The sequence below is a fragment of the Pteropus vampyrus genome, unplaced genomic scaffold (genome assembly GCF_000151845.1).
Source record: "Pteropus vampyrus isolate Shadow unplaced genomic scaffold, Pvam_2.0 Scaffold76, whole genome shotgun sequence".
In the NCBI taxonomy this organism is placed as follows: Eukaryota; Metazoa; Chordata; class Mammalia; order Chiroptera; family Pteropodidae; genus Pteropus; species Pteropus vampyrus.
In genome coordinates, this window is record NW_011888857.1 from 2761585 (window position 1) to 2775114 (window position 13530).

Below are 13530 nucleotides of genomic sequence, written 5' to 3' on the forward strand. Positions count from 1 at the left end.
AAGATACACAGAAGAGATATATGGAGGGAATAAAACAATACGACTATAGAAGCAGAGATTGGAGTTATTTGGCCACAATCTCAAAGAAGCTAGCAACCACTAGAAATTGGAAGAAGCAAGGAACATAATCTCCCCTGTATTTTTAGGAGGAAGTGTAATCCTACAGATACCTTGATTTCAGACTGTTAGCCTCCAGAACTATAATTTCTATTGTTTTAAGTCACCAAGTTCATGTTGTGGCAACCCTAGGAAATTAATACAATTAGTAAACTGCTCGGGGCATTACCTGATGCATGGTAGGCATTTAATAATCATATCTGGGATAATGAGAATGATGATTAAGAGGATCAAGATAATTTTCTTTTATAAATCAGCAGTTTCAAAGTATTCACTCAATGTGCATAGTCCTATATAAGATCTGTTTTTAGATTGTTTTGACAGACTTGTAAGATGCATTTTTAAAACATTTACATTAATGTGCCTTCCAGTTCTATTGGCAAATTAGTCTGGGATGTTTTTCTCTACACACACACACTGCTTTATCTACTATATAGATTTTATTTTGCCTTCTTACTAAAAAGTAAGAGAGAAAAGGAAAATAGAGGGAAAGATTAGAAATTATTCAGCAATTATAAATATATTAGAATCTGAACGAAATAAGTGAGAACTCGCTACTATCGTTCTCTTCGGATCTAAGGTCCAGCATGAAAAACAAACAAACAAACAAACAAAAAATGAAAATCATTTTAAATGTCCATAGCTGAAGGATTGTTGTAGGCAAGAACAAAGCATAATATTGGCCTGTATAACTCACTGAGTCAAAGAGTAGGAATTGGTTAGTTTAGAGCCAAGAAGAGCTGATTATAAATATAATTAACATTGTTTACCATGGGCCTATGGAAACTCTTCAAGGTTGTGAGTGATAAGTTAGAGAGAGATAAGTGAATGATAAGTCAGGGAGATAACATTCTATCAAGGCACCAGTATCTCATGTTAGATTGGAGAAACTTTTGTGTGTATAACATACTCAATTTATGGGTATAAGATTTCAAAACCAGACCTAAACCTTGTCATTCAAACTTGAAGGCTTAAATAATTGCAAAAATTTTTGAGAGTCATACTCTGCTAGCCAGGAAATTGAAGTGAATTTTTTTTTTTAAGAAATATAAAGTTTTGGTGTTTCTGGGTGATACATTATTACATTTACTTAAAGCAAGTGATGAAGTTGTTTTGAGGAATGGCTGTTATTTTACCACAAGGATTGCTTAATGAGGATATGGCTTTCTTAAGATTAGGAGAGGTATTATCTACAGGTAAAAAATCAGAGAGGAACATCTACTTTTTTATACATACTAAGAATCCTACAACTTTTCGAAAATTTTGCCCCCAAAATCCATCTGTTTTTTTTTTTAAAAGAAATAACTTCTACACTGAAAAGAGCTTTCAACACCAAGATTTTCATTGCAGCATAGGGGAAATTTTAAACCACCACTGTCTAACAGTAGGATAATTGTTATGTGGTAGTGCTTAAGTTTGTTGTTATAGTCTGAGAACTAGGAGAAAGAGGGTTGCAAGAGAGAGAGTTAACAGAAATCAATTTGAATTAGTGCCTGAGGATGAAGCTAGTGAAGAACTAATCCTATGGAAAAACAAACAAACAAACAAACAAATATCTTAAGCTTCACTATGTAATAAAATCTTAGGGAAAAAGAAAGGGGTAATTCTAAACCTGTCATTGGAGAACACTCTCAGCTATTCCCATAGGCTTCTGTCTGTATTCCTGGGAAGAGAATAATTAGTAAAATATAAAGCTAATTCACCTCTCTGATATCAGAGCACAAACAACACTACTTTACACAAGATATGACATTCTTTTCCACTCTGTGGTAGATCACTCTAGTATCTGTGGTGACTTCTAGGAATCTGTGCTCGACCCTAGCAGACTACTTGTACAACTGAAAGGAGACAAAAATAGCAGTCACACCATGTAGTAGAGGCTATAGATTGGCCAAAGACAGTGAGTCACAGTAAATGTGAGGAAAGTGTCCACCATTCCTCCAAAATATTCTGGAACCCAGCAGGAATGGTGGCAGCACTGCCTGTGGGCACTATGGTGGCCTGAGAATGTTAGTGCCCTGTGGCAATCACATGGTGCCAATCAGATCCATATTCATGAGGACAGGGGAGATGCTGTTATGTAACCATTTGGGAACTCTCCAAAATACTTTCCAAGATCTTTGTAGGCTTGAGGACGTATGTAAGGAGGCAATGTCATGAGCCAGTGAAAGTTGGATAAGTAATGCAAATAGAATCCCATTGGTAGCCATAGGTCTTGAGAAACTGGGATAACTAATATGTAAATCATTACATATTTTTATGATAAGATATGTAAACATTAACAATAATTTTCAGAAAGAACTTAATATAAATGAAAAAGCTTTTTGCAATTATATATGTAAAATACAAGTGTATCTAGGTATGATTTTTTTTTTTCTGTTTACAATTATGGCAAGCTAAAATGTAAATAGATTTTAACCACATCTAGAGGTTATGACCTAAAATATAAGCTATATGGAGTACATGAAATTAACTTTGAATGTAGCACATCAATTACTTTCTTATTTTGCACAGTATTATGAAACCAATATTTAAAACATTTCGATGAGTAAAGTTCAGGAATTTATTAATTTAATTATTTTAATTAATTTTAATGGAGATTTTTGGTGGGGATTGAGGACTCCAAATACTAATGAATTTTTCTAAAATTATTTATTATGTGACTATGCACACCATTGTAGGTGCTATGGATGACACAATAAATAAAAATTTTAATATAATATGCAGCAATAAATGTTTTGATAAAAAATAAAGTAGGGTAATAGAGAGTGATAGGAGTGGTCAGTATAATCCTCTCTAAGAACAAGAAGATGATTTTTAAGTTATTAATTTTATTTGTTTTCATTTATACTTCAGTATATTTAAATAAATTATGCCAGCTAGCTATTTAGAAAGCAAACAAATTTGGTTCTACAGTACATCTTAATTCTTAGTTCTACCAGCTGAAGAAATAATAGTTGAGAAAGATTAAACTTCTGAAAGAAATATTGTGTGTGTGATGCATGTGTCTGTTTCAACATATGAGTGTGTATGTAACAAATGAAACCAAATAGTCAACCTGAAATGCACCAAGCATCTACATTAAACCTTATATTTAAGAGCAAAATGTACAGCATCAATGACCAAAAAGAAAACTTAAGAAAATGATCCCATTTATAATTGTGTCAAGAAGAATAAAATACTTGGGAATAAATTTAATCTAGGAAATGAAAACTATAAGACATCAATGAAAAAAAATTGAAAATGAAACAAATCAAAGGAAAGATATACTATGCTCGTGGATTAAAATAATTAATATTGCTAAAATATCCACATTACCCAAAATGATCTACAGATTCTATGCAATCCCTATCAAAATTTCAGTGGCATTTTTCACAAAAATAGAACAAACAATTCTAACATTTGTGTGGAACCACAAAAGCCCTAAATAGCCAAAGCAATCATGAGAATGAAGAATAAAGCTGGAGGTATCAAACTATACTACAAAGCTCTCATAATCAAAACTATGTTATTGGCACAAAAACAGACACACGAATCAATGGAACAGAATAGAGAGCCCAGAAATAAATCCATACATATATGGTCAATCCATTTAAGACAAAGAAGCCAAGAACATGCAATGGGGAAAGGATTGTCTCTTCAATAAATGGTGCTGTGAAAACTTGATAGCCACATGCAAAAGAATAAAACTAGACCCTGATCTTACACCATGCACAAAAATTAACTTAAAATGGATTAAAGACTTGAACATAAAACCTGAAACTGTAAAACTCCGAAAAGAAAACATACAGAGTAAGCTCCTTAAATTGGTCTTGGCAGTGATGTTTTTGGATTTGACATAAAAAGCAAAGGCAACAAAAACAAAAATAAGCAAGCATGCTACATCAAACTAACAAGCTTCTTTACAGCAAAGGAAACCATAAATAAAATAAAAAAGCAACCTAGGGAATGGGAGAAATTATTGTAAATCACATATCCAATAAAAGTTAAATTATTCAAGACACTCAAGGAATTCATACAACCCAATAGCAAAAAGACGAACGAATTGAAAAATGGGCAAAGTATCTGAATAGACGTTTGTCCAAAGAAGACATAGAAATGGCCAATAGATTCATAAAAAAGTAATCTGCATCACTAATCATCAAGGAAATGCAAATCGAAACCACAACGAGATATCATCTCATACCTGTTAGGATGTCTATTATCAAGAAGACAAGAGATAAATTCTGGCAAGGAAGTAGAGAAAAGAGAACCCTTGTATACTGTTGGCGGCAATGTAAACTGGTACAGCTATTATAGAAAACACTATGGAATTTCCTTAAGAAAGTAAAAATAAAACTACTATATGATTCAGCAATACTGCTTCTGGGTATATATCCAAAGGAAACAAACCTTTATTTGAAAAGATATCTGCACTCCCATGTTCATAGCAGCATTATTTACAATAGCCAAGATAAGGAAACAGTTTGTCTGTTAACGGATGAATGGATATCAGTGGAATTTTGTGGGGTTTTTTTACCCTTTAAGAAAAGGAAATCCTGTTATTTGTAACAATATGGATGAACCTGTAGGGCATTATGCTAAGTATCACTTATGTGATATTAAAAAAAAAAAAGAAAGAAAGAAAGAAAGGAACGAAAAGGAAGGAAGGAAGGAAGGAAGGAAGGAAGGAAGGAAGGAAGGAAGGAAGGAAGAAAGGAAGGAAGGAAGGAAGGAAGGAATTAAACTCATAGAAAAGAGAGTAGAATAGTGGTTGCCAGAGATTAGGAGTGCAAGAAATGGGGAAAAGTTAGTAAAATGGTACAAATTTTTAGTTTACAAAATGAATTAGTCTGAGGAGCTAATGTATAACATGGTTACCGTAGTTGATAACACTGTAATATTGTATAATTGAAATTTACTAAGAGAGTAGAACTTAAATGTCCTCATAAAGGAAGATAGGAAGAAAGAAAAAAGAAGGAAGGAAGAAGAGGAGAGAGAGAGACAGAGACAGAGACAGAGAGAGACAGAGAGAGAGAGAGAGAGAGAGAGAAGAAATAAAGTAAATATGTGAGGTAGTGGATTTGCTAATTAACTCAATGAGGGAAACCCTTTCACAATTCATTGTAAATCATCACATTGTACACTTTAAATATCTTATAATTTTATTTTTAATTTCTACCTTAAAAAAGGTGGGGGAAAAAAACTGAAAAAAAGATCTGAGATTTCCTGAATTTTACTCAAAAAGATGACCACCTAAATATACCTAAATATTCATTAGAGAAAGAAGACTATTTTGAAGACACATGGAAGTGATGTATAATGGAACAAATGTCTGGTGATCTTTCTGCAGAACTCTGCTCATCAAGCATAACTGAAGTTGCTGCCTGACATGAGAAATGTTTGAATACCCAAAGAGATGTCAGTCATCTTCCAGGAACTAAAGAAAAAATCCTATGGCCAGTGGTGTACTGGAGCAGATCATGTATTTATTTTTTTCTGAACTACTGTTATTAAATGCTTACTAGTGCATTATTGCCTATTGCCGCCAATTGCGAATAACAGGAAGTTTTACTGGAATTGAATTCAAACTCTAGATTAAGGTACATGTGGCTTCAGATGTGGAGAGACATGCCATATACATTAAAACATTGTGGACAAAGGAGACAGTGGTTTCAAGTCATATGTGCTGAGAAATATAACTTTTATTCAATGTCTGAATTCTGTTACTAATGTCAATACCTGAAATGAAAAGATGAGACTAAAAGTATAAACTATATCAATGGAAAGGTCATATTGAAGTCTGCTATTAATTCAACACAGCCACAAAAATCCTTAATGGAGATAGTGCATCGAAAAAAAGGTAAAGAAGGTTGCAAATACATTAAAATGAAGGACAAGAATAGAGAGGAATAAGTATTTACCTGCCACATATGAGTGTCATATTTGTCATTACTACTAATAAATCACATTTGCCACTCCAGATTATAAGCATTGATTTGTAACTGAGTTGCTTTTCCTGAGACAAATGTATGCATTATGCTTCAGGGTGACTGACAGCAAGGATTAAATCACAAAGTCTCTGAAAGAATGATAATTATGGCATAAAACAAAATTAGTTACAAAGTAGAAGATTTTTACAGTTCTGAATTATTATAATTATAGAAAATTATTGCAAATCCAACTATTTGTTTCTATTGTTTTCGATGGTTAATAATTATTTTAAGGAATATTGGATAATGCTTCTAGTGTTCAGTAAAAATAGAAGGATTGAAAATTATATGTATATATCACAATTACATCTTTATTAAATTACATAAGGAAAGTGGCTGGAAAAAATACATTAAAATATTTTAGGTGCAGAGACTTCAGCTTCTGGCTATGATACAGTCAATGGTACTGCACTATTCTTTTTGCCATAATCAATGATCATATTGTACAAACTCTACAAGGTAACTGTAATCAGGCTGCAGACAACTGTCGGCACAAGACTGGAATCCCTAAAAGAACGGAAATTCTCAAGCTAAGCCCGGACCTGAGGAACATTTCCTAACACCAGTGCAGCATCATGATGCTGGTACAGCAATGCAAGCAGAATTATAGGAGAATAATCATAACTAAATTTCTATAACCTAAAATAAAACTTAAATCTTGAATTTCATCAGGAGAGAAAAAAAAAACAAACCACATACCATGAGGGAAAATAACAACATGAGTAACACCTAACTCCTTGTTAGAAAAAAATGAACAACAGGAGACAATGAAATGATATCCTTTAAATGCTAAAAATAAAGTGTGAAGTGGTAAAATACTGACCTTTATACACAGAAAAATTAAGGATGTATATTGCTAACCCTAAAGCTATACCAAAAATAATCAAAAGAGGTATAGAGAAGAAGCCAACAGGAAAAAAAAATAAATGGAACACTAAGAATATTCTGTTGTAAAGGAAAAACCATTTTTCCCTTCGCTACTCACAACTCAGCACTTCATTTTCAACATTTTCCTGAACATTTCTGACACTTCTGATCACCAAATGTGTGGAGATTTTTCCCCCATGAAGAAATTCTCAGACACTACCTGGACATCTTACAATTTAACTCATTTCTGACACCATTTACCTAGAGATGGCATCAGATCTCTCAGACTAAGGGCTCTGTCCCACAAGGCTGCCCCCGCTGCTTGCTTCAGATGCTCATCAAAAGTTTAATTTTGACTGACCAGCTATAAATTGGAGGTTCCAACAACCCCCTCCTTGAGTCTAATTAATTTGGTAGAGTGGCCCACAAAACTCAGGAAAAGGGTTTGCTTACTAGATTACCAATTTATTATAAAAGTATATATAATTCAGAGACAGCAAATGAAAGCCATGCAGAGGGCAAAGTATGGGGGGAGGAGAGCAGAGCTTCCATGCTTTTTCTGGACTGCTACCCAGTTAGCACTCCCATGTGTTCACCAACCCAGAAGCTTTGTCTGAGCCCAGTCCTTTTGGGTTTTTATGGAGGATTTCCTAATTGGCATTATTGATTAAATCATTAAAACATAAAGTGTAATTTTGAAATTTCGAAACTTTTGAAACATGGTTGAAAATATAAAAAAAGATTCTTTACATGAAAATGAAAAACTACCTAGTGGTAACGAAAAGAAACAAGCAAATTTAAAACAAATGGCAAACACGAAAGATGCAACATTTGTAAAAGATAAAAGATTGATATTTTATATGATATATACAATGTTATATTCTTAAAAGCCATTAAGAGAGGGAAAAGAGGTCAAAGAGACAAAAAGAAAGAATTTGAACAGGTAACTCACAAAAAAAAAACAATACATACGAATAATAAACATAAAAATTAACTTTCCAAGAAAACAATGAGGATTGTCCTTTGGTGGTGTTTTTGTTCTTGTAATTTTTGTTTTGAGCTGTCAGATTGACAAAATATAAAATACTAAAAGATTAATAATATTTAATATTGGCACGAGTATATAAAAATGAATATTTTCTTTCATGGCTTGTATTATTTAACATTAATATTTATACCATTTAAAAACCTTAAAATGGTTTAAAACTTTTGGATAAGTTTCTCTAATTCTAGAATTTGCTAAATAAATTATACATATAAGTAAACAGATTCACAGGGCAATATTTAGAACAAAGCAGAAAAAACTAAATATCCTTCAGAAGGAGGTATAACATATCCATACACTAAAATAAAATTATCTACTAAATATGGAAATTTATCTGTGGGATAGTCAAAAAGTTTATTGTTACAAATCATTTATTATTCCATTTTGTTTACTGGTTTAATATTTTCTTATAAATTTTTTAAATATAACCAAATATAAATATGAATATATTAGTAGTGAGAGAATAATTAGTTAAAATCTTTCCACTTGATGAAAATTTATTATCAGATAAGGATTGCATTTTTATCACGGGATTATATAGTTTCTGATCTTACTTTTTAAGTTTTTTGTCTTCTAAATTTAAAAACAATGCCTGTGTTAAAATACTACCTTTGTAGTTAGAAAATATAAATAACAGTTATTAAAAAATAAAGCCATTCCATATCTTACCTCTTATTTTCACCAAATGAGTAAACAATTTGTCTAGGACTATCTGTGGCTCCAAGGTTGGAAGCTTCTGTGAGCTTTCAGCTGTGTCTGCATTTTCTCTGATCATTGCCCAGGGTACTAGCAATTGAGGGTAAAGATAAATAAATTGCTCACATTCCTTTAACCAGGCGTCTGTAGGTTTATGAAATAAATGGAACATAATGTACCCAGGGTGGCTGTTTTGGCCAGTTGGAAGGTAGATAATGATCATCACAGCCAAATTAATTACAGAAACTTCCACTCTGATTTATTTTATCATTACAATGGATGAAGCTACTTTCAGCTATCTGTTCAATGCAAATGAAACAGATCACGTATTTCGAGACCTTTATGTTAAAAAGGTTTGTTTAACTGGAGCATTAAAGGATAGGTATTGTGGTTCTTTTAATTGGAAAATCTGGAGGAAAGAAAATATAATCACCATTATGGCAAACACTGTGCCAGTTATTTATGTAATTAAAAAAAAACAAAACACACAACTTTGCTATAACACTGTTAGAAAGGTATCATTTTCTTGATTGTGTAAATAGAAAATATAATCAGAGATTATTTGACTAATTTAAGTCATTCATCCAGGAAGTGAGAAAAGTAAATTTTCTTTTTTTGCATAGTTATTCTTTTATTTTCAAAACTTAGATATCCATGGTCTTTTTATGCTGGAGGAAAGACTAGAAAAGTGATTGGTATGATTATAATTGTCTCTCTATTTCCCCTCAAAAGGGGAAAAAGACTATCTAGTTGAGTAACACATGAAAATAGCCCTGCATCTCCTTTTTGTTTTCCTTACATTGTCTTTTCCATAAGGCAAGAGAGCCAGTTTCTCTCGGAATTCACCTGAAACTCCTATGTGTAAGAATTCAGTATCTAGGGCAGAAGAATCTAAAGAGGAACTCATTTTCAGAACATAAAAGCTCACTTAAAAATTGTACCCAGAAGATCCAGAAAATTGTCTAAATGAGATTCTAAACACTGAGAATAAGAATAAGAGACTTCTCTTAGAAGGCAGTAGTCAATTTTCTATCTGTAGATTAACCAGAGGAATTGTAGCAAATGGAAAGAGCATAGACATCAAAATCAGCACTCGACTCAAATCAAGAGTCCATTATGTACTGGTTGTATAATATGTACATTTTAATAAACTCTTCCTCTTCAGTTCCAGTATCTGTAAAATAGAAATAATAATATCAACTTAAAAGATACATAACAAGAATCATGAGAAGGCAATTTTAGATGCCCGATAAACGTTTCCCATAATAATCAGAAAAGCTAAACCCTTTCGTCCTATGGAAATGGTGGTTACAGAAAAGACTTGGTTGTGAGAGACTAAAATAACTTTTTAAAATATCTAGAGAAGTAGTTTATCTCTCTAACAGCCAGAAGACTCATTTATATCTTGAACGATCTGACTCTATCAGGATAGGCTATATTATTGTCACGGTAACTAACAACACCCTCTCCCCTCAAATTTCAGTGGCTTTTGACAACAAAGATTTATTTATTGCACATGGTTTATGTCTGTCAGTATTCGACTAGGGTGTTTCCTTGTAGGCTATTAGAGCAGTCACTGTTTTCAACAACAGCCACTGTTGTTCATTATCATGGCAATGGAAAAGAGAGTATGGAAAATTATCCACTGGCTTTTAAAATATTCCAATTCTAATGGCACTTGTCTCTTTTGCTTACATTTCTTTGACTAAATAAGTCTTGTAGCCACAAGCACCCTCAGTGGGATATGGAAGTTCAATTCTAGATTAAGAGAGCTGAGAGCCAAAGAGTAGAATTAATGACTATAGTACTGGCTGTACTTTGATTTTATCATAGTAAATCATATGGGCCTAAACTTTTTCTGAAGTTTAAGAAGATTCTTTTTTTTTTTTAAAAGATTTGTAATTCCCATATGAGCATTTGTTGGATGTTTATCCCTAAAATTTATATTCAACAATGGATATAGTTCTAAAAACATTTAAAATGTGTACCTCAGGGACATGCCATGCCTGCTTCACTGAAACTTCAGATAGGCCCAATGATTTGGCAAGAAATAACATGTGGAAGACTATAATTAGCATAGCGAAAAGTAGGTTTTGCTAATGAGACATGCATTTGAGAACTGATAGGCCACCCTCACTGCTCAGGAAGGCTCACAATTACACACTGACAGCTGATAATGGAAGGGAAAAAAAGCAGCAAAATCTTTATTCTGAGTTCCTCTGACCTGGTAGATCCCTCATTGAGAGAAAGTCCCTACTTGGAGACCTTCAATTTTTTAAAAAAAACATATATATTAGGAGCAGGAGAGGCAACAGGGAGCTGTTTTATTTGTATTATGTGTTCCTAATTTTGCATAGATTCATTTTGTTGCTTGCTGAATGAAGGAAGTGAACTTAGTGTTGTCATTCTCACCAATTTTTATCTCTGGACCAGGCTTTGTGGTTTGGCTTACCTCACCGTGTTTCCTCTTCAAACTATCCTGATTTACTTTTTAGGTTTTCTGCTCAAAAATAAACTTTTTTTTTTTTGTATTTTCTTTTACTTTTCTGATTTTTCATTCATTAATAAACAGCTATTTCTCTCTTTTTTTCTGCTTATTGAGGTATAATTGGCAAATAAAATTTTAAAATATTTAAAGTATACATCGTGGTGGTTTGATATACATATACATTGTGAAAGGAACCCCCCCCTCCATCTAGTTAATTAACACATCCATCACCTCACATTTATATCATTTTGGGGGGCGGGGTTGGGGGAGTGAGAACATTTAGGTTCTACTCTCTTAGCAAGTTTCGATTATACAATACAGTGTTAACAACTATAGTCACCATGTGTTACATTAGATCCTTGGACCTTATTCATTTTATAGCTGAAAAATTGTACCTTTAACCTCTCCCTATTTTTCCCACCCCCAGGTCACTTTTCTACTCTGTTTCTATGACTTAGACATTTTTTTTTTTTTTTAGAATCCACATATAAGTGATACCATGAAGTATTTTTCTTTCCCCATCCAGCTTATTCCACTAAGTATAGTGTCCTCAAGGTCCACCTATATCGTCACAATGGGAGGATTTCCTTCTTTCTCATGGCTGAATAGGATTTCATTGTATATGTATATCACATCTTATTTATCCATTCATCTGTTGATGGACACTTAGGCTGTTTGTATATCTTGGTTATTGTGAATTATAGACAGCTATTTCTTTGCTAAAATACAAATTCTCTTTACTTTGAAAAAATCTAGTTGTTTATTTAACAGAGATGTGTCAGGTCTTTAGGTGCAAAATTTATTGAGCTATAATCTGCCTTGAAGCTTTATCTTTTCTGCCAAAAAATAAAAAGTAAATCAACTCCAAAATGCTATGAGTAGCATAAGTTTTATTAAAGATTCTGCAGGAGGTAAGGAAAAGGTTTTGCTTGCCACAAGGCAAAGTAAACAGAATCCCTGCTAGATGTATGTGTTCATTCCCAAATGTGCCTTTCCATTTTGCAAGCAAATGTATTCCCTATCTCTTTTTCCCTCATCATTTGTATTAGTTTTCTAAGGCCACCATACAAAATACTACAGACTGAGAGGATAAACAACAGAAATTTATTTTCTCACAGTCCTGGAAGCTAGGAGTACAATGTAAAGGTGCCAGTAGGCTTGATTTCTCCTATGGCCTCTCTTGGCTTGTAGGTGGCTGTCTTCTCATTGTGCCCTCACACGGCCTTTCCTCTGTGTGCCAGCATTTCTGGTCTCTCTTATAAGGATTCCAGTCATATTGGATAAAGGGTCCAAACTTAGTGACCTCATTTTAGCTAAATAACCTCTTTAAAGGACTCATCTCCAAATTTAGTTATAGATTAGGGCCCATCCATATGATATCTTTTAACTTTAATTACCTCTTTAAAGGGCCTATCTCCAAATACAGTTTCTGGGATTGATATTCAAGACATGAATTTTCAAGAGGTTGGGGACATAATTCAGCACATAACACCATCTTTCCAATCATTTCAATGTTAAGAAATTCAGCTTTGTATTTGTCTTTATACCCACTCAGAAAAACAAATTGCCTAGAGTAAACCAAACATACCATCTTAATTTATAAGAATCCATGCAAAGTTACCACAGTGAACTCTTTCTAAAAAAACTGGTACGAAGTCCACATATAGTTTTCCAAGAGTAACTTTTGTGTGGTTCCAGCCCCAAATCCAAAATATTCATTCATCTTTCTAGGGAGAATGCTACTGCTAAGATTTTAGTTTTAATCTTCTATGAAAATATATTTAATGTGTTTGGAAAGTCTACCACAGTTTTCTCTGCAGGGTATAGGTATAGAGAACAGAAATGCAGTATTATATAGATCTCTTTCAAATTAAGGCCATAAATATCCATTCCTGATCTTTCTCCCTTTCTTTTAACCACATATTTAATAACCCCAAGTTCTCTTTATATTGGCTATAAAATTTACCACCCTTTAAAAATTCTTACTAGGTCCCATCATGATTCACCTGGACTGTTAAAATCACTTCCTAGATGATGACCTCAGAATTCTAATCTTTAAACCCTCCAAATTAGGGAAACATGGTGAAGTGAGAGACGTCCCCAGATCTCTCCCCTTGAAACAACAATAAGCTGAACATCTAAAACTCAACAAAAAACACCCAAACTGCACACCAGCATGTCTGAGTGTGGGATCTGCGCATAAGAGCTACCATAGGTCAGAATCCTGGGCAGTGGACTGAGAGAAATAAAGAAGCTGCCTCCCACTGCTGCTGGAGCTCCCTACAGGAGTAGGGGAAGGGGAGAAGGAGTGGCGAGTTCCCTGAAAATTCCTGCCTGGGTTAGCT

At 33.4% G+C, this 13530-nt stretch overlaps 1 non-coding gene across 1 annotated transcript; it reads left to right on the top strand.

Moving 5' to 3' along the window:
* The first annotated feature begins 608 nt into the window (after positions 1–608).
* Positions 609–701, top strand: LOC111741310. Its single transcript, XR_002780964.1, has one exon. It is a non-coding gene; the product is annotated as a small nucleolar RNA SNORD116 (small nucleolar RNA).
* The last annotated feature ends 12829 nt before the right edge of the window (positions 702–13530 follow it).